Below are 21,788 nucleotides of genomic sequence, written 5' to 3' on the forward strand. Positions count from 1 at the left end.
AATAACTTGAATTTACGAGGCAACAAGTATTTTATGTAATTTGAAGATCTTTGAAGCCACTAGGTTAAGGTGTGTAGTAATTTTATGTGAATAAGATGGTTATTCAAAGAACTTTGTTCCGAGATCTTGGTATAAATCACATACATAGAAGATGATGGCTACGAAGCATACTGAACGATTTTCATTGATGTCCAACATCAGCATGTTACTTACCACAGTGGCAAACCTATCTGATCCCCTAAATGAAAACACCAAACCTCCGGCAATATATTGCACCCCATTTTCCCATGGTTTCCCCACGTTCCCATACAAAGTGAACATTAACATTACGTGTTGCCAATCAGCCGATTCACCGCGGTCCATCCATCAAGCAGCGGCGGCCGCGGCCACTTGAGTTCCTGAGGTAATGTTTTGGTTCCATCGCCTCGTCGCGTGGCCCTTTGTGAACTCACCCCCCGGCGACTTCTCACCCCCTCATTATCCACATTGTGCCACACATCCACGCGTCGCTCGCGAGCCGCCTTTGACACAAAGGGTTAACTGCCAACGTGTCTCGAGAAGTTACAACAATTGTGACGTCATATTTGGACAAAGCTTGAATACTGCAAAGTGTTGGGAACAATGTATGCTTTTAAGTTCTTTATGAGGTTAGACATATTGTTTGTTTGTTTTTTGGGGGGGTGAGAGCTTTATCTAATTGCTACTTTGTATAAAAAAAAAACTTTGTTTGTATGTTCCTTTTCCTGTTGGAATGATTTTTATGTTAATTTAAATAAACAACACGTTTGAAATTTTTTTAAGATATTAGCCGGCTAGTTCTTAGGATTTCGATGTAGGTTTGATCCCCTCTATACTGATAAAAACCCGTGTGTAACTTACAAATACTGTACGATGAAAAGTTGGGGTTTTATTCAAGAGGAAACGCGATTATGTTGTATTCTGTTATTTAGATCACCATTTCAAGGGACATGCATGACTTCAAGCTAACAATATTTTTTTTTATTTAGTATTTATGATTTTATAAATTGTTTAGACCAATTCACAGAAGAAAAGACACATATGATGGTTGGTAACGTAGATCGTGCACTTAAACTGTTGAATATCGTTAATAGGAGATTTTATCAATGCAGTTTGAAAACGACACAAGATTCGAATAATTTCCACTTAACACTGAACGGAGTATAGTTCAGTTAAAAGTAAAAGTTAACTGTAATCTCCGAGTAATTCATGTTCGTGGCCAAGTAGCCTAGTGTGAGATGTACAAGTACACACCGCTGCCTAGAGTACACACAGTATCATGTACGACACTTGTACTCTTGTACAATGTACACGGCTCACGGCTGGTCTTGCTTTTTGAACACCCCACTAATATACCCTTGTAGTCAGGTCGTATATTACCACTTCATTTGTGAACAGACTCACACATTTCCGCGAAACACGGTGGGTTCTGACACGTCTCAAAATATGTCACTTTGATGATTACAACAATTCAATGTGAGCTTGAGAAAATAATCTACGACATTAGGTACTATGTTAAACTGTACTTAGCCAATATTCATTACGCGGATTTACTAAAAAAAGAGATTCCACAAATTTGGTGTTGCTGAGTTTTAAGCTAAAGGTTAGAGGTAAACATTTGGTCCTATTTACCAACGTAATCACCTGGGTGTATTCAGATGTGAAGGATATAGATTCAATCCACAGTAGAGTCGATTCTTTACTCATTTTTCAATTAGATAACAATCGGTGGTGCTATATGACACAATGTTAGATGGCGACATCATCAGGATTTGGAGAACCCATAACGCAAAATCCAAAAAAGTCAATGGCATAGTAGATAATAAAACACGCTGTTGTGGTTACCTTGTTATATTATTATTAAGGAGGACAGCATCTCAATAGTGGTGCCTGGGTGCATAGGCTGATGAGGCGTTGGTAGAGACTGGCTGTCTCTCCACTATCACTGAGGTTTGTCCATAGTGGCACTCAATAGAGGATTTTTTTAGAAAAAAAAAGAAAAATGGCATAAGAGTATAATATGGTGTAAAAACCATATGCTTATTTTCTTATTAGATAAGCACATAGAGCAGAGGTTTGGATTTGCGTATAATTAGCACCATGAAAAATAATGTCATAGACGTTTCGCATGCGGCTATTTTATATTTTTTATGTACAAAATATCTAATATCTGTTTCTTACAGTGATATTCTAGGTAATCGACATTTGAATCTGCCATTTACCTAGTTTCACGATAAAACCAGTAAACTAAAGGCAGGCCACATTCAATGGCATATTAAGCAACGTGTACTAAACCCGGGAAGTTACTGGATGCACAACAATGGGCTCAACAGCCGGGGATGCGCAGATCTGATAACACTGTCGCCATTGGGCCGCGGCCGCTGAATTAATTGGGACTGCGGCCTAAAGCAAAGGGCAATCTGCTCGTGCATCTCGTAATTGGCGGAGACTGCGCCGTAATGATTTCGTTCTGGCGCGCAGGCGCACTGCTTTCCCCGGGAACGGCGCCGACGCCGCTGCGCGGTTGCGGGGACACGGCGTAGGGTACAGAAGGACATATAGGCAAATGTGGATGCTCAATTTCGCTGATGCCACCAAGTTCCAATCAACACGTGTAGCTAAAAGTAGTGTCTTTGACTATACGTCAGGTATTGCCGGTTTGACACCCTCTAGTGTACTATCTTTTCTGTGCGTTTGCAGAACTAGAAATACCGGGTTCAAAACTAAGTGGAGTTTAGTACCGCAACATCAATTAATTAAAAATATTTTAATGCAGTATTAAATCCTAGAGACAGGGACTCTAACTTGAATGTGTATGCTGAATATGAAGGCAAGGTGAGTGTGGTGGAAAGGTGGAGTGAGATGGTCTGTGTACCTTTGTTAGGTTAGGTTAGGTTATATAAGTATGGTCCAAGAATTTACGACCGGTGACCGGAACCCCTACACTCCTGAAATAGATCATAGGAATACTTCGAGAGCTACCGCAATCAATAGTCCAAATCACATTGCTTTTGAACAGGAAGGTGAAAATAACAATAGACAACAACACTAGCGACTGGGTTAAACAATGCAAGTACAACATCAAAACTACAACCCCTGACGCACAATCAAACATGGCGTAAACTGCAAATCCAACAACTAGCTACATCAAAAGAACGATCAAACTAGGATTAAATAGAGCAAAAGTGATTTATAGACAAGCTCTAGACAAACGTAGCTTTGACACAGTGCAATACATGGCGACAAAAATGAACCTACTGGAAACAACTGTCACTAAAGAACTGGGTAAAATAGTTTCTTTCTGCGCTAATTATAACATTACCAACACAAGCTATATGAATATTTCATGTAAACGAGAACGCCTGGAGCAGATAGGTTGTGTGACGGTGGTAAGGGTGGTGGAGTGGTTTGTTGGTCTCTGCTTTAATCCGCACCGATTAAAGCCTTGTGTTTAATAAGCCGCACCATTAATAAGCCTTGTGGCGTTTATTAAACATGACTTTTTCTCATTATCCTTCGTATTACAACAAAACTTTGTCCGTCATATCGATGGTCATATCACACTGTGAGGCATAGTGTTTATTAAAAACCGTGAATAAAAAAAATTTATATAAAGGAAAAATTAGATTTTCTAAAAAATTGCCTAAACGATTTTTATAAAAAATGTTGTATGTTGTAGCCCTTTAAATTCTGAACAAAATGGTACAAATCCTATTTCCATAAAAATTACTGTTCAAAAATTATTGTAACTTATGATATTTTCCCATAAAACCCATAAAATAACAAATAATCGGATTTTCGGAGAAAAGCTGGTTTTGATCAAAATTAATATGTTACAGTCCTTATCATTCTTTAAAAAAATAGTACAACACCTTATTGCTTTAACAATTACGATTCAAAAGTTATTGCAACTTTTGTGATTCTTAACTATAAAATATCATATTTACTCTTACCGCTTTCCCTTTACAAAGGATGTTGACGAGCTTATGGGAGAAAGTATGTGTCAGAATGTTGATACCGTTTGTTTTAGTTATTTTAGTTGTTTTACTTTAGTTTTGATTATTTTACGAGTATTTTTTTTTTTTTTTTCACCCACAAATTAATACTTTGATGGACAAATAATACTGTCTACTTAATTTGCCTCGGAAACGAGCTCTGAGTAATATTCAAAATTTTCACACGGGTCTCCTCGTTTTATTATATTTTTGTCCAGAAGCGCCAACACCTAATATGATGCTAAGAAAATACCAATTCTATCAAGCCTTTAAACAGAAAAGTCCAACAAACGTGAAATCCAACACTTCTCCAAGCAAAGCTCAGCCATCATACACCACAATACACACATAAATTAGCTGTACACCAGAATTATCGCTCATCCAGTTTTTTCCACCACTGAGACATTTACATTTTTTCGCGCCAAAATTATTGCTGTCACAGTCAGCGGCGGGAACACGACGTTTGACGGCCCAAGTGGGCTGTCGGCGATGTCAAGCGTCAACCGCGCACTTGACAGCGCATCTGGTAAAAATACCCGAGTGGCGCTTACCGCGTTACACGGCGACAAAATGTTTATTTCAACCTCCATATTTGCCTGCTTATACTCCCAATGTTTAGCTATATTTCATCGCTATATTTCATATATTCATCGGTTGACACAGTTTTTCTGAATAATTAAGATCGTGATAACAGTTGTATTGTGAGCAGGGGTAGACACCAGTACTGTTCAACTTTATTCGTTCAAGGGATTAAACTCTGTATTTGTAGTGTCTAAGGAAATATTAGGAATCACAAAAATGCAATGTGTCAAATAATTCATGGTTCAATTACCAATTAATCTATAGGTCATGTTTGACTCAATGGCTGGTTATAGTTCATAGGCCTAATGATAAATTTGGCCCATAAGCTAATTTTATGTTCAATCACTTTGTAAGAAGTTATAGAGAATATAGAATAGAAAACTAAAACGTACACAACTCTATCCAAAATTATAAAAAAATCATGAGTTCATTATAACTATTTTATGAGAATTCCGTTTGAGTCTTGTTGCATGTGATACCATAGATTAAAGGAGTAGAAACTCCTTGATACTACACGATATTATAAGTTTACATTTTATGAAAAAAATAAAAAAAATCACTATTACCACTCAGCTAGTAATAGTGTATTTTTAATTTTTTTAATTTTTTTATTTTTTTTATAATTAGAAGATTGACGATTCGATCCTTGGAAAAGTTAATAGCTTTTAGATGTTTCAAAAATGACTTCACCTTTACCGAGCTTTCGCTACATTATCCTAGAAAGAAACAACTTGTCTCAATCAGTAATTAAGTTCCACTCTACATTATTCGTACACATCATAAATACGCTGCCTCACTGTTATCGCACGCTGATTGATTAAAAAGTCCTTCAAGAAATTTTGAATTGTGCCAATTACCTTGGCTAAAGAACCCAGCTTATCTTAGTCAATAACAAAGATGTCACCTCATTGAGCGGAGCGAGCGTAGCGAGCGAAGCTCTTATACGTCGACTCTTATGCATTTCGTAATACGCAAACTCCTCCTAGACGGCTTATTCAATCGTTTTAAAATTTTGCATGGTGATAAAGACCATATCGGTGAGTGCCAACATCTATATGGCGTTAAAAAAATCTCTCAGGAATCCGCCCCACTGGGTCTTAAAGTTTCAATGTAATCCTTATGGAAGCAGTATTTGACACATAAACAAAAACATATGATCAGCTGTTGACTTTTGAATGCAGTAGATAAAGTAATAGCTGATAGCATTAATCCACAGATATTAGAACAGAAACGGTATGGATCATAAATATAATCAAATGACGTCACTAGCTTGAGGTCCGTGACGTAGGAAGTAATGAAGGAAGTAGTAAAGGTGAGCAGTCTGGAGTGTGGAAACTGTTTATGACGATTAGATTTAGGTATCTGCAATCCTAAAATGCTATTGGAAGGGAAGGAAACCGGTCCGCGACGTAGGAAGTGGTGAAGGAAGTAGTAAATTTGAGCTGTTCGGTATATGGGATCTGTTTATGACCATTAGATTAAGGTATTTGCAATGCTATGGGAAGGAAGGAAAACAGGTCCGCGACGTAGGAAGTGGTGAAGGAAGAAGTCAAGGCGAGCTGTCCGGAATGTGGAGACTGTTTATGACGATTGAATAAGGTATCTACAAATCTAAAATGCTATGGGAAGGGAGGAAAACAGGTCCGTGACGTAGGAAGTGGTGAAGGAAGTAGTAAAGCCAAGCTGTCCGGAGTATGGGATCTGTTTTTGACCATTATATTAAGGTATTTGCAATTTAAAATTCTATGGGAAGGGAGGAAAACAGGTCCGTGACGTAGGAAGTAGTGAAGGAAGTAGTAAAGGCGAGTCGTCCGGAGTGTGGGATCTGTTTATGACCATTAGATTAAGGTATTTTCAATCCAATAATGCTAAGGAAAGGGAGATAAACTGGTCCGTGACGTAGGAAGTGGTGAAGGAAGTAGTAGAGGCGAGTTGTCCGGGGTATGGGATCTGTTTATGACCATTAGATTAAGGTATTTGCAATCCTATGATGCTATGGCAGTGGAGGGAAACAGGTCCGTGACGTAGGAAGTGGTGAAGGAAGTAGTAAAGGCAAGCACTCCGGACTGTGGGAACTGTTTATGACGATTAGATTAAGGTATCTTCAATCTTAACATGCTATGGAAAGGGAGGGAAAAAGTTAAAGGCGAGCTGTCCGGAGTGTGTGAACTGTTTATGATGATTATATTAAGTTATCTGCAATCCGAAAATGCTACGGAAAGGGAGGGAAACAGGACCGTGACGTGAGAAGTGGTGAAGGAAGTAGTAAAGGCGAGCTGTCCGGAGTGTGGGATCTGTTTATGACCAATAGATTAAGGTATTTTCAATCCAATAATGCTAAGGGAAGGGAGGTAAACTGGTCCGTGACGTAGGAAGTGGTGAAGGAAGTAGTAAAGGCGAGTTGTTCGGGGTACGGGATCTGTTTATGACCATTAGATTAAGGTATTTGCAATCCAATTATGCTAAGGGAAGGGAGGGAAACAGGTCCGTGACGTAGGAAGTGGTGAAGGAAGTAGTAGAGGCGAGTTGTCCGGAGTGTGGGATCTGTTTATGACGATTAGATTAAGGTATTTGATATCCTAAAATGCTATGAAAAGGGATGGAAACAGGTCGGTGACGTAGGAAGTGGTTAAGGAAGTAGTAGAGGCGAGTTGTCCGGAGTGTGGGAACTGTTTATGACGATTAGATTAAGGTATCTGCAATCCTAAAATGCTTTGAAAAGGGAGGGAAACAGGTCGGTGACGTAGGAAGTGGTGAAGGAAGTAGTAAAGGCAAGCTGTCCGGAGTGTGGGAACTGTTTATGACGATTAGATTAAGGTATCTGCAATCCTAAAATGCTATGGAAAGGGAGGGAAACAGGTCCGTGACGTAGGAAGTGGTGAAGGAAATAGTAAAGGCAAGCTGTCCGGAGTGTGGGAACTGTTTATGACCAATAGATTAAGGTATTTTCAATCCAATAATGCTAAGGGAAGGGAGGTAAACTGGTCCGTGACGTAGGAAGTGTTGAAGGAAGTAGTAAAGGCGAGTTGTCCGGGGTACGGGATCTGTTTATGACCATTAGATTAAGGTATTTGCAATCCAATTATGCTAAGGGAAGGGAGGAAAACAGGTCCGTGACGTAGGAAGTGGTGAAGGAAGTAGTAGAGGCGAGTTGTCCGGAGTGTGGGATCTGTTTATGACGATTAGATTAAGGTATTTGATATCCTAAAATGCTATGAAAAGGGATGGAAACAGGTCGGTGACGTAGGAAGTGGTTAAGGAAGTAGTAGAGGCGAGTTGTCCGGAGTGTGGGAACTGTTTATGACGATTAGATTAAGTTATCTGCAATCCTAAAATGCTACGGAAAGGGAGGGAAACAGGTCCGTGACGTAAGAAGTGGTGAAGAAAGTAGTCAAGGCGAGCTGTCCGGGGTTGTGGGAACTGTTTATGACGATTAGATTAAGGTATTTGCAATCCAATAATGCTAAGGGAAGGGAGGGAAACAGGTCCGTGACGTAGGAAGTGGTGAAGGAAGTAGTAAAGGCAAGCTGTCCGGAGTGTGGGAACTGTTTATGACGATTAGATTAAGGTATCTGCAATCCTAAAATGCTATGGAAAGGGAGGGAAACAGGTCCGTGACGTATGAAGTGGTGAAGGAAATAGTAAAGGCAAGCTGTCCGGAGTGTGGGAACTGTTTATGACGATTAGATTAAGGTATCTACAATCCTAAAATTCTATGGAAAGAGAGGGAAACAGGTCCGCGACGTAAGAAGAGGTGAAGGAAGTAGTAAGGTGAGCAGTGTGGAGTGTGGGAACTGGAAACCGTTTGTAGCAGTTAGATTAATGTACCTGCAATGCTAAAATGCTATGAGATGGGATGGAAACATGCCCACGACATAGAAAATGGTGAAAGAAGTAGTAAAGGCTAGCAGTGCTGATAGTGGTCAATGTTTGTGGCAATTAGAATCACGTATCTAAAATACTAAAATGCTATGGAAAGTGATGAAAACAGGTACACGATGTGGGAAGTGGCTTAGGAAATAGTATATTATGAGCATATGGTGGGAACCGTCTTTGGCAGTTAGATTAATGTATCTTCAATCCTAAAATGCTATGAGAAGGCAAGGAAAGAGGCCCCTCGACGTAGGAAGTGGTGAAGGAAGTAGTAAAGGCTGGCCGTGCAGAGTGGGGGAACCGTTTGGGCAGTTAGATAAATGTATCTAATAATGTTATTAATGTTAATTAATGTTATGAGAAGGGAAGTAAACAGGTCTATGACGTTGGAAATGGCGAATGAAGTAGTAAGGCTTGCAGTGCAGAGTGTGGGAACTGTCTTTGACAATTACATTAATGTATCTGCAATACTTAAAGTCTATGGGAAGAGGGGAAAACAGGTCCACGACGTAGGGGGTGGTGAAGGAAGTAGTAAAGGTGAGCAGTGTTGAGTGTGGGAATGGATTAATTTATCCGCAATTCTAAAGTGCTATGGGAAGAGACTGTAGACTGTAGGTTAAAATTATTACGAAGCACGAATCGATACATATTTCAATACATGCAATCGTTTACAATAGAAATTTACAAATGAGTTGACAACAGCTGATTTTTACTCCCTAAAGAGTAAAAATGCTACTTTTACTGCTACATACCATTGTTTTTACTGCAGTATTACAAAAACAATATAATATGAACCCTTGATGACTCCGCTCAATTTTGTGGATGCCTCTGCGAACGCCACCTAGTTAATTCAATGCTCGTCATCGACAAAATACCTACCCTGGTGTGTGGGTGTATATCACTTACGCTATGAAAAATCATAACGTGTTTGGCAATCCTCTTGATTCAGACAAAAATACGCTTCATTAGATAACAATGTAAGAAAGCCTTCTGATTGCCACCACTGTTGGAAGTCACTTGATAAAACATCTTAATAAGCACATCCACCATTGCTTTGACCATCACTCTCCGCCTGACACTACACGGACAGCCTCACCGGATAGCGCTATCCTGAGACATGAACATCACATTACAAGTATCCACGGATCCATGCCGTACACTGGTCATTGCCTCACTTCCGTCCACTATCTTTTATCCATTATTTCACGCCGGAAACACGTCGTTCTTTGGACTTCCGTTTTCGCCTTAACCTTTATTTGATTCGCCTTTCCACCGCGCGACAAGCCGCATCCCGCATCTTTGTCCGGTGGACAATACAGAGGTGTTTGTTTGCTGCAATCTGTTTGTAGCGTAACTGTTTCATTGTGCGAGGTTCAGCGCAAATAGTGAAGTAGGTTTTAAATTTATATGACGCTGACCTGGGTGTTTATGGATTCTATCTTGGTGGTCCACAGAGGAACAGCTCGGCAATCCTCGAGAGTTCCAGGTTCGGCGGAATAGCTTAGCGGTCCTCAAGAGTTTCAGGTTCGAAGGTCCATAGGAGACAAGTTTGGGCTGTGGTACTCAATGTTCGGCGACAAAGAGAAACCAGCTAAGAAACTATCTTGTTGTTCAACATAATTTAAGGTTACGATTGCATTCCTTTCAACAATTTACATACATTGTTATTTGTCAGCTATGCCATGTTGTTTAGAAAAACAGATGACTGGCAAAAGGTTAAATGGAATGATTATGTTGCTGATGATTATCATTTGAATTTGGAAAAAACCATATTGGCTCATGAATGATTATATCGCTGTCTAACCCGGTCTAGGTGAAAATTGTGCGCGGAATATTCTTCCTCTTTGCCGGTCGTCAGAAATCGCCACTCATCTATTAAAATTAGGGGTTTATCACTTCAAGTAGTTTACCAAATTAAAACAAAAACTACATTTTACCTCGGAAAACATGAAAAGCTTATATACGTTGAAAGAATTGCGACAGAAATATAAAAAAGCATGACGCTAATGAGGGTGGAAAATTAATTCATTCTATAAGTTGTTATTACAGAGTGCTTCCCTTTAGAGATAATAAATATTTAGCCACATTTTTGGGTCGTAAGCTGTAAGATATGTTATACTCTATAACAAATTCATAATTAAATAGGGTTGTGAAAATCATATTTGTGATATTTAATTCAAAGCTAATAGAGTAATGTTGTGTAAAGCTGTTTACAAACTACAGTAGGTGTTGAAAACGTCTGTGTTTTTCGATTTCAAAATAATGCCTACTTGTTTGCCATAATTCCATGAGATGAGGCACTAAATATGAAAATGACCTTTGAAATAATGACAGCTATTACCGTTAAAAGTTTAAGATTCACAATACTGTCCCAACAAAAATGTGTAGTTAATGTTGGAATTGTTTGTATTTTTTCAATGTACGAACAAACTAACTACAGTATGTCTACTTTCATTAGCATGTTTTGGATTTTAAATTGGTTTACTAAAAGAAATAATTTAACTTAAATTAAAACCCTAACCTATAGCTTAAATCTGAAAATCATAGATAATTTTTAACTAAAACTTTTTATACGAGGCATAAATGTAATTTACAGTTCGAGTCACTTATTCGACACCAATCAGCAACAGTCTATCCAACACAATATATTTTTATGAACAAATATTTTCTTATTTGAATACTGTTTAAGAAAATTTACTATAAATATGTTTATGCTGATATTTTCAAGAGCTTAGAATATTTCCAGGAAGAAAGGATATATTCTAACGTTATTTAATTAAAAGTGTAATCTCTCAATTGTGTATAGTTTCGTCTGAAAAAGAAACGGTTTAGTAAAAAAATATATTTCTAATTAATATTACAAAAGGGGATACGGTTGGTTAAAAATATATACAGAATAGTTATAATAAAGCACTGCAAGTAAGGTGTAGTTTAACCCAAGTTACCAAGAATACGATTGCAGGTATTTAATAGAAGAAATTTAAATAACTGGTTCCATAATGCTTTGTTGAAACGAACAGCAAACAAAACGTTGCACTAATAAAAAAATCAGGATCTCCGTAATTTTTTACATACATAAATGCTTATTTATTTCACCAATTCATCCACAGAAGGGGTCAAATCGTCCAATGCAACAATATTGCAGAAGCCTCATCGCCGCCGTTGGTTGAGGAGGGATCGTTGTGTCTCGTGATAGCGGGGCCCCCACTAAGGAAATCGCTTATCGCGCAAAATCGCTCTTTAAAATCGGTTTTTGAATACGTTAAACTTTGCAAATTAAACTTTTTGATAGTTTCACAACATTTCTCATTGGTCTTGATTGAATTGAATAAAATTTAACTCATACCTCGAGTAAAATCGCACTCCATTGCGTGACAGAGGGCAAATTCGGTCTCCAATTGCAGGAAGGGTGAACAATCGGAAGATGACGAAGCACTACGCGAGAGGTCGGGTGTCGACGCGCTACTGAACCCCACAGTCCACGGATATGTACGTTATTTAACACCGGTTACGGTAGACGACTAAAAATAATGGCGGAGCACATCATGACCCTACAAAAAATTACCGATCATATTACCTTGCATGATTTCTAGGCTTACGTTGTCCGCACGCAACCGATAGTTCGCCGATAATTCCTCGTTGACAACCGAGAATGACCGGTTACGAGGACTAGAGCCGGTCGAAACCGGGAAAACCGGGAAACCCTTAGGGAAACCGCAGGGACATTCGGGAAACCGCAGGGGCATTCGGGAAAACCACAGGGATATTCGGGAAAACCACAGGGACAACCGGGAAACCGCACGAAATAGGTGTGAAGAAACCGGGAGAACCGGTCTAGGGCGCGTTAGCCTATGAAATTTGAAACGGCTAGACAATATGTAAAATAATGCATGTAATTTCGATCAAGGGTTAAAACTCCAAGACAACGTCTAACACTGTAGAATGAAAATGTAGAACACCTGCTTGGTTATAACAACTAATCAATACAGTACGACTTCCATATCTCGAAGCTGAAGGGTGTTAAGTTCGAGCTATCGAGTTTTTCGAGTAAGAGAGGTTAAGAGTTATCTAGGTGAAATGCCGAAAATTCGAGACTGAGGTGTTTAATTCTGACCTCGATGTTACGTCTAAATTTTGTGTACATTTCGAGCTCAAAAGCTCCTCCTAAGTACTGAAAAAAATCTGTAGAAGCAAGATATACAACACAGTACATTGAGTGGCTATTAGCGAATTTCCCTATAGGGAAGTAGCTATTACCGTAGGTGGCATGGTAAGACCTAGGCCCGGGACCGATTTACTTTTTCATTTTGATGTCCCCAGAGGCCAAAAACACCATTCGTTCAAATTTTTATATATGTATATATATATATATATATAGATATATATATATAGATTTATATATATATGTGTCCGTGAACACGATAACTTGAGTAATTTTTGTCCGATTTTGATGAAATTTGGTTTGAAGGTGTAAGGCGGGATAAACTTGAATGAGTTCGCGAACCAGCATGATCGGACCATGGGAACAGGGTTTTACGGGGGGTTTTATGGGGTAAAAATTGGTTTTTCTAATTTTTTACCCTCTAAACACAAAATTTCCCAATTTCTCTCCAGACCTTTTTAAAGAGCTTAAAAAAAGAAATAATTCAGTATATCCAAGTGTTTTTGTACAATTATTGGTTACGGAGAAAATTCAAAAAAATGTTATTTTAAAATTCCCATGTTATTCTTATGGAGAATATTGTAAAATGTTGTAGTTTGCTTGTTTATGGATATATTTTAATCAAACTTGGTAAATTTATTTATTTTATACAAAGTTATTCATATTTTACCAAAAATACACTTTTTTACCCTCCCTGTAGCACCAAGTATGCTTGACTAGTCGCTTGACTAGGTACTCATAAAACCTAATGTTAATTAAATACATTCAATTGAAAATCAATTCAGGCAAATGGAAATTCGCTTAGTCGGCAGGTTTGCTGCGGCGGGGGTATATATATATATATATATATATATAGATTTATATATATATATATATATATATACGTCCGTGAACGCGATAACTTGAGTAATTTTTGTCCGATTTTGATGAAATTTGGTTTGAAGGTGTAAGGCGGTATAAACTTGAATGAGTTCGCGAACCAGCATGATCGGACCATGGGAACAGTGTTTTACGGGGACTTTTATGGGGTAAAAAATGGTTTTTCTCATTTTTGACCCTCAAAACACAAAATTTCTCAATTTCTCTCTAGACCTTGTTAAAGAGCTTAAAAAAGCAAATAATTTAGTATATCAAAGTGTTTTTGTACGGTTATTGGTAACGGAGAAAATTCCAAAAATTGTAAATTTAAAATTCCCATGTTATTCTTATGGAGAATATTGTAAAATGATGTAGTTTGCTTGTTTATTGATAAATTTGGATTAAACTTGGCCAATTTATTTCTTTTATACTAAGTTATTAATATTTTACTAAAAAAACTCGCTTAATTAGTTTTCTTGTAGCAGCAAACCTAGGTACTTGTTAAACCTAATGTTATTTAAATAGATTTAAATTGAAAATCAGTTCAGACAAATGGAAATTCGCTTAGTCGGCAGGTATGCTGCGGCGGGGGTATTTTAATATGTAGCGATTGTAAGTTGCGTCTATTGCACGGTAGCTACAAATCAAACTGACAACAAAAATACAAGCTCAGAAAGAAATTGCAATGCGAGAAAGAATGAGTTATGTACTTGTTAGTTTTAAAAACTGTATAAAATGTAAAATATCTATTTGCGCATACACAGATACAGTAGATGACACTAAAATATCTCACAGAGGTCTCGATACTCTTGATAATTAATTATTAAGTTGACGACAAATTACAAAACATCCTTACAGACCGTTGCAAGTTCTCGCACATATCATGTATAGCGTTTTACATTGGAGTCGAAACCAAACAACCACGTTTATAGGTTTATTTCGAACACGTATGAATTCGATAAACCATCAATGTTCATGTGTAGAGTATCCAAACGCACAATTAGTTGTTTCATTTTGTTAATGTTAATGTTAATGTTCTTTGTTTAGTTATTTAAATTTTTAAATTTTTATTTGAAAAATGTTTAAATCGTGCAATTATAAAGCCACGAATACGAAATAGTTGAACTCAAAGTGATTTGCTAAGTTAAACCTTTTGCTAAACCTAGTTTGTAAAATTGAAACAGAATAGTAACTGTGGCCGAATCAGCATAAGAATACAGTATAAAACTTTATATAAGCAAGCTATTATGTACTGTATAAGCAAAGTAATATATTTTAAATATATGAAAAACTATTTACCAAAAGGTGAATATATATTTGAAAAATTTAACAATACCTAAACTGTGTTTTGTATCATCTTGGCAAAATAATAATTTAACAAATGTGCAAACGTTAATTCAGTAGTTACTGTATTCAATAACTAGTACAAATAGCAAAAAAAAGCAAGAATGGCATCACGTGGTTGTAAAAACGGTTGAACAACAAAACACTAGTTTTGCTCTAGAAATAAATTAAATAATAGAACCAGCTCTTAACTTTCTTTTAGATAGTTAATATTGCACACATCATTGAAATGTTCGTGAAACTTAAGCTACCTATTGCATTGAAATTAATACTCTAATCCTGTAACTTTAAATTGTACATCAAGCAAATTTGGATCGTTCAGTTTTCGAGTACAGCGATTGGAAAGGAAATGCATGTAGCAAGCATACGATGGGTTTGGCTATGACGTATACTGTACATTGTAATTAGTGATAGTGTATGTTATTTCTATAAATAATTTTGCAAACTAATAAACAAGTTTCTATTAACTTCCTGTCCTTGTTATTTCACTCATTTAAGACAGTTAAACGATAAACGATTCAATTAACGATGTAAAGTTTTAATTTGTAATTCTAACTGTCATACTAAATAAAAGTCCAAACACAAAAGTTACAAATTGTTATAAATACTTAAGGCCTATCCTTTTTTCGGAAAATCGTGTACAAACAAATTAGATTATTCAAAATAAAAGTTAAATAAATTATGATAAGTGAAGTATTAATTTTAAATTGGGTGTATTTTACACTTATCCACGTGTATTGAATATTCGATGGGCTAAGTTCGATGAGCTGATTAAAATACAAATTAACGCAATTAATTTTCCAATTGCTTTTGATATTTAACATAACACTCCAATTTTCAGGTACTATACTTCTGGTCAATTATTGTAATTATAGGAATGTTTTTTTCATAGGTTTAGTCTGCGTGCATGTTTAGCGACAAAAGAACGCAAAGCAATACTAATTAGTGGTTGATTTATCCAACTTAATTAATTATAAAATATATAATTTTACAGCAAAAAATTACTTAACACATAGTAAAATGTACGTATAATTTTGAATCTTTAAGACTTTTAATATTCGTAAAATATTTCATGAATATACATAAAAAAACTTTGTATAATTATTGAAGGAAATAGCTAATTCTATACTGATGGTTAAACAATCCACAAATTTAAAAGTAATAAAGCTCGATAAAGGTCTGCAAATACATAATGACATAAATTTAGGTATCACTAGTCATTTAAAAACGATTCTACAGCTCAAATTTGGCCAGTTAGTAGTTTTCAATATTGTTAATTTAACAAAATAACATTCTTAAGGAAGGGAAATGCTTGGCTTCCTGGGATTAACTGAACGTGGTTTGTTGGTGGTTGTTGTTGAAATTTACGTTGACAAAACATAACGTGACTATAACTGTTCAGTGGGTTGGAGAAAGCCCATTGAAGCGATGGCGTAGTCCATCTTTAGGTTAAAACATTGCTGAACAAAAAATTATTCTGCTGCTCTGAAGAGGTGAAAAAAACTCAACCGTTTCAATGACCACCTTGTCGCTTACGGACGAAACTAAGAGTATAGCAAAACATACCGTCACAACAAACAATTCCTTGAATATGAAATACGAAGCCCTTGATGTATATCACTCTGACCATTTCAGTTTGACGCAGCATTACCAAGTACCGAGTGACGGAGCTGCTCCACTACAAGGCATTATTAATGGTCCATCAAGACTGATTACGAAGCAATTTTAGGCTCAGCAGGTCTTTCATTGATTTGTTTTACTCTGTCAGAGCCTATATTGATACAGCCAGATAAAGGAGATGGCTATTGTCTCGGACCTCACCTGAGTTGACCACGTGATCCCGCGGTCATTCCTCATCTGTTATCTCTTATCAGCTGGGAGAGCGTATCAGGTGATAGCTATGGAACAATGTGCTTTTCACTTTCACTTACAGTTTAAAGTTTGTTGGCTTGGCCAAACTCTGTGATATTTTTAATGCTTCGTGTATAAGCAATGCTTCGAGAGAATTTAGCAATTCAGCTTTGCTACTTTCAATTTTAAATTCCTGAGTTGGTCAAAATGTGAGGTACACAGTAGTGACTTTGAGGTAAATCAGCATATAAATAAGAGGTTAATTTTCATTGATTCCGTCTTGTAATTCTTATACCTAATCTAAGGGTTGATGACGATCGTTTCTGCGACTTTGTCGCCTTCTTCAGATCCTTGTCAAGAACATAAACCTTCACTCATATTGAGGTCGTCAAAACATTAAACACGCACACATAGACAAAACGTAGGCCTATATAATAAATATTCTACTACTTTGTGGCCACAGAAGTAGTCGAATATTTATTGTTTATGTTTTTTTCTAAATGGAAATATGAGTTAAGATTGACATTCTTAACAAGCATCTAAAGAAGGCGACATAGTCGCAGAAACGATCGTTACCAACATTAGATTAGGTATAGAATCGCAAGACGAAATTAAGGTGATAACCTCTTATTTATTTGTTATTGATGAGACCACACGAAAATTAAAAATGGTAATTTAAAAAGTTTGCGTTCCAAGACTACTATCAATGGACACTTATTCTTGCAGTAAACAAAGTAAGCCCATATATATTATTTTCTATATTATTTTCGTTGCACTACAAGCAATCTAATCTAAACAATAAATAACTGTTTTTTTTTTTTTTATAAAAATTAAAAATCATAACGTTAATTTATGATTTTTAATTGTTACTTCACTGTTTTGTAATTTGTGTTAACATTTATTGTTGATAATAATTGTTATCGTCAACATTAATGACAAAAATATATTTAGTCATTGTAAATATTTCAACTCAATAAACGATTCACTTTTAAAATTTTAGAAAACTATAAAGAAAAAACAAAATAAAGTAAAATTTGCTAAGTTGGTATTAAAGGAGTACCGTAACGAAAAGCCCATCGCCAGTACTTTTAGTATTCAAATATGTACGTTTTGTGCTGAAAAATCTGTATATATTTAAAAAACCAAACTAATAACAAAACATCTTTTACATCAAATACGACTCATTAAAAAATCAGTCCATACAATAAACCAAAAAAAATAATACATTCACATCCCACTTTCGTCAACATAATTTTCACCCAAAGTAGCCATAACCTGGTTAATTGGCCACGAGCCCCTGTTGTAACAAAAGTCGGGATAAGAGACGGTGTTTGTATTGTTTGCAGGCCATTGTTGGCCACCATCAAAGGCTGGCCTCCCCTAATTATACGCGGCATCCTATTGTGGCGCCCGAACATGGACACACTCTCCTCTATACATCCCAGCCCTACACTCAACATTGCATACTGTACTGTACTGCGCTGCAGAGTGCTTCGCAGATAGTATGCGAATAATTAGTATAGAAAATATAGTGAATTTCAATGAAGCAATCATGGTTGAAACACAATAAAAAGATAATATATTTTAAAAGAATTTCACTTTGTTTTTCATAGCTTTAAGTATATTTTAATAACCATAAGTTGAATAATGCGTTGCAAACATTATAGTATCCAAACATTACCAACCCATATCACGTGGGAATTCATATTTGTATAAAACACTATTTTATGAGACTTAGTTTGTTTGAACATTAAAGAAATTCATGTCAATTAATTACGCAGGCTTTCCATTGTCATGTTAAGGTTGTGGACAGTCTTAAATATGCTGCTTAAAAGTTATAATATGCAAATATTAACACATGCTGTGTATGTGGAATAAAAATTAATTTAGATTTTGTTGTTTTATAAACACAACGTCCTTAAACACATAAGACACTGTTATATTAATTAATCACCCGACAAGCTTTTGTTGATGATAATCTATACTTATTTAATACGCAAGCAGATATTTTGTGACAATTACTCCTCCGAAACTACTAAACCGATTGTCATGTTTTTAGTGTCATTGGAAAGAGCGTAGCGTGAAGTTGTGCAGGAAACTTTCTTTTTAGGGAAATAATGAGAGAGTGAGGCCCTGGAGCCCTTTAAAGTTTCTTATTTCTCCATAAGATTAACATGGGAAACAAAAATTGTTATGAAACTCCAGCTGTTGTCAGAAATCAAAAGTGAGAAGAAGAGCATAGGTTAATTGTAAACAGTCAATAAGTTTGCTAATAAAACGGTTTGCTACAAATATTTGCTGACTTGGTTGAAGTTCGTTTTAAAATAACGCCTGTAATACTTAACAATTGCTCGAATTCGAGCAACAGGGACACTAGTAAAATAATGATATTCTAAAACAAAAATAATATCTGAGATGGTAAAATGCATAAAAATAAAAGTTCCTTGGGGTCCTCATAGAATTAAACCTGTTTCTATAAAGAACAGGATAAGGGCATCTACATACAAACTGAGATTACTTTACATAGTAGCCACACAAGGCTGAACTGTTGTAAACAACTTTAAATGGTCATTCAGTTGCAAAAGAGTGTAATTCTGGCAGTGAACGCAGGGAGCAAGATCTGCTTTGGGTGCAGCATATTTACATACTGACTCTGACAAAATATCACTTGTTTGTCATTATAAAAAACAGACATGGGGTTTGATAAGAATTAATCTTACAATTTCAACGATTAACCGCAAAAATCTCATAAAAAATTGGCCTAGTAACACTTTAAAATTTCGTAAACAACAAGCTGGCCCAAAATCCAAAAAATTATTTAAGTGCACTGACAATTAAATCTGCCACTCGTAACCTATTAAAGGGTAAGATTTTTACCAACAAGTGAAGCTACATTGAAAAATAAGGATCAGTAACTTATATGTCTTTGTATGAACAAGTCAAATATGAGTACCATTGTAAATCATAAAGTACGCAAGATAAAAAATATTCTTATAATAAAAAAAAGATAAAGTAAAAGAGACATGATAATTAAATTTACTTAAATTGACCAAAAAACAAAAAATATAATGCTATTTAGAATTAAATAATACATTGGTTGAACATTTTGGACAGGTTTAAAGGGATTCAAACATTACAGTTCAAAATGACCAAACGAAATAGTTTGCAAAATTCATTTTCAGGTGAGTTGCCTACTATTGTTGAAATTCTTGAATAAAATTATGCTCTGCACAAATATTTAAATCTAATGTTCTGTAATAATATTTGTTGAAATCATATTTTCTCTACTGGTAATAGGGAATTTATTAGACACACAGAGCATTGAAGCTATTAACTTTTTTTCAAGCATATGTACTTAGACAAATCTTAAAACTATACACATTGTTAAATATGATGTATTAATTCCAATGAATATGATTCAATTCCGATAAATCGAATCTTGACATTTTTTTAGTGCATTTTTTTTGTATTTTACTACGGCATGTCAAAAATAAATTGTTTTTTAGAAGTAAGTGGAACCTTGATATAACAAGACCCTCGATAACAGGTCACCCTTGATAACAAGTGTTCATTTTCAAATCCCCTATAATTTTTTCCCCCAAACCACATATAATTAAAAACCTTGACAAGAAGTCAACCTTGGTAACAAGTCCTATTTAATAATCCTCATGAGAGTTTTAATCATCATTATGTCAACACGGTTAATTATCTCAAAATTCCTAAAGTTTCGGTGACAGACACTAATGTAGCTTGTAATACATCTCTTAAAACATTAACTGAATTCAAACCTACAGACACAATAGAAATCATTAAACTAAACAACCCATGCTGTTGGATGGGATAAAATCCCGATCAAACTCATTAAATTGTCAGAACATATCATAGCTCCAGTTTTAAGCAAAATAGTTAGTCAAAGTTTTTTTAATGAATAATTTCCTGATAAGCTCAAATTTTCAGAAGTGAAACCTATTTTCAATAAAGGATCAAAAACAAATATACAAAATTATAGACCTATTTCTGTACTTGGTAATCTTTCTAAAATATTTGAAAAATTGATTCACCATCGCATAACTGATTTTTTGGAAAATAATAATTTACTGTCACCATCTCAATTCTGCTTTAGAAGAAATCATTCAATAACCTTGGATCTCACTAAATATGTTAACTCAGTTTCGGAGGCTCTGGATGGATTGCAAAGTGTTGCGGGGGTTTTCTGCGATCTGTTCAGGGCTTTTGATTGTGTGAACCATCAACTTTTAATCTACAAACTAAAAAACATTGGTATAAGAGAAAAGGTCTTAGGTCTTCTATCAAACTACTTACTAAATAGAAAACAGCGCACAGTAGTTTACAAACAGAACAAACGGTTTCCGTCTAGATGGTATAGTGTCCATTAAGGTATACCTCAAGGTTCTATTCTGGGACCATTGCTATTTCTGATTTTCATTAATGACCTTGATTCAAATATAACCAGTTTATTTTTGTATGCTGATGATACTAATGTCGAGGTAAAAAAAAAAATGATTTTCAGCAATTGGAAAAATCAATTAAAAACAATTGTGGATGAACTAAAAAATTGGTTTTACAAAAATGGATTTTTAATGAATAATTCTAAAACCCACTTGTTGTACTTTAAAATTAGAAATTGTGAGAAAAACAAGTTGGAGAATTAATCCTGTGGAGAGCTAAAATCAGTCAGACCCACAAGGTTCTAGGAATACACTTTGATTATAAACTAAAATGGGAAATCATATTCAATATCTGTCAAAGAAGTTAAATATGTTTAGATTTGCACTAAGTGTAATTAGTAATACAACATCAATGGATGTATGTAAAATGGTATTCCACGCCTACATGAATCAATAATTAGGTATGGAATAGTACTTTGGGGATTTCAGCCCCAAACTAAAATTCTTTTTAACGCTCAAAAATCAATAGTGAGGACTATGGCTTTAAAGATATTGGTATCTTTACACTTACAAATCTTTACATAATTGAAATAGTTAAACTAATGTTTAATGATATTAAAATTTTGTATGACTGTAAATTCAACCATACCTATCCAACACGACATCAGAACAAATAGAAATTTCCTCGGCATAGGC

At 35.7% G+C, this 21,788-nt stretch overlaps 1 protein-coding gene across 1 annotated transcript in view; it reads right to left on the reverse strand.

The window, feature by feature from the left end:
• LOC128995579 (ankyrin repeat domain-containing protein SOWAHA-like) overlaps nucleotides 1-21,788 on the reverse strand; it is a 106,550-nt gene that overhangs the window by 66,879 nt on the left and 17,883 nt on the right. The gene's annotated exons all lie outside the window — the stretch shown is intronic.

This window comes from Macrosteles quadrilineatus, unplaced genomic scaffold, assembly GCF_028750875.1.
Source record: "Macrosteles quadrilineatus isolate MER2022 unplaced genomic scaffold, UCM_ALF_1.0 Scaffold_5__1_contigs__length_97177068, whole genome shotgun sequence".
Classification (NCBI taxonomy): Eukaryota; Metazoa; Arthropoda; class Insecta; order Hemiptera; family Cicadellidae; genus Macrosteles; species Macrosteles quadrilineatus.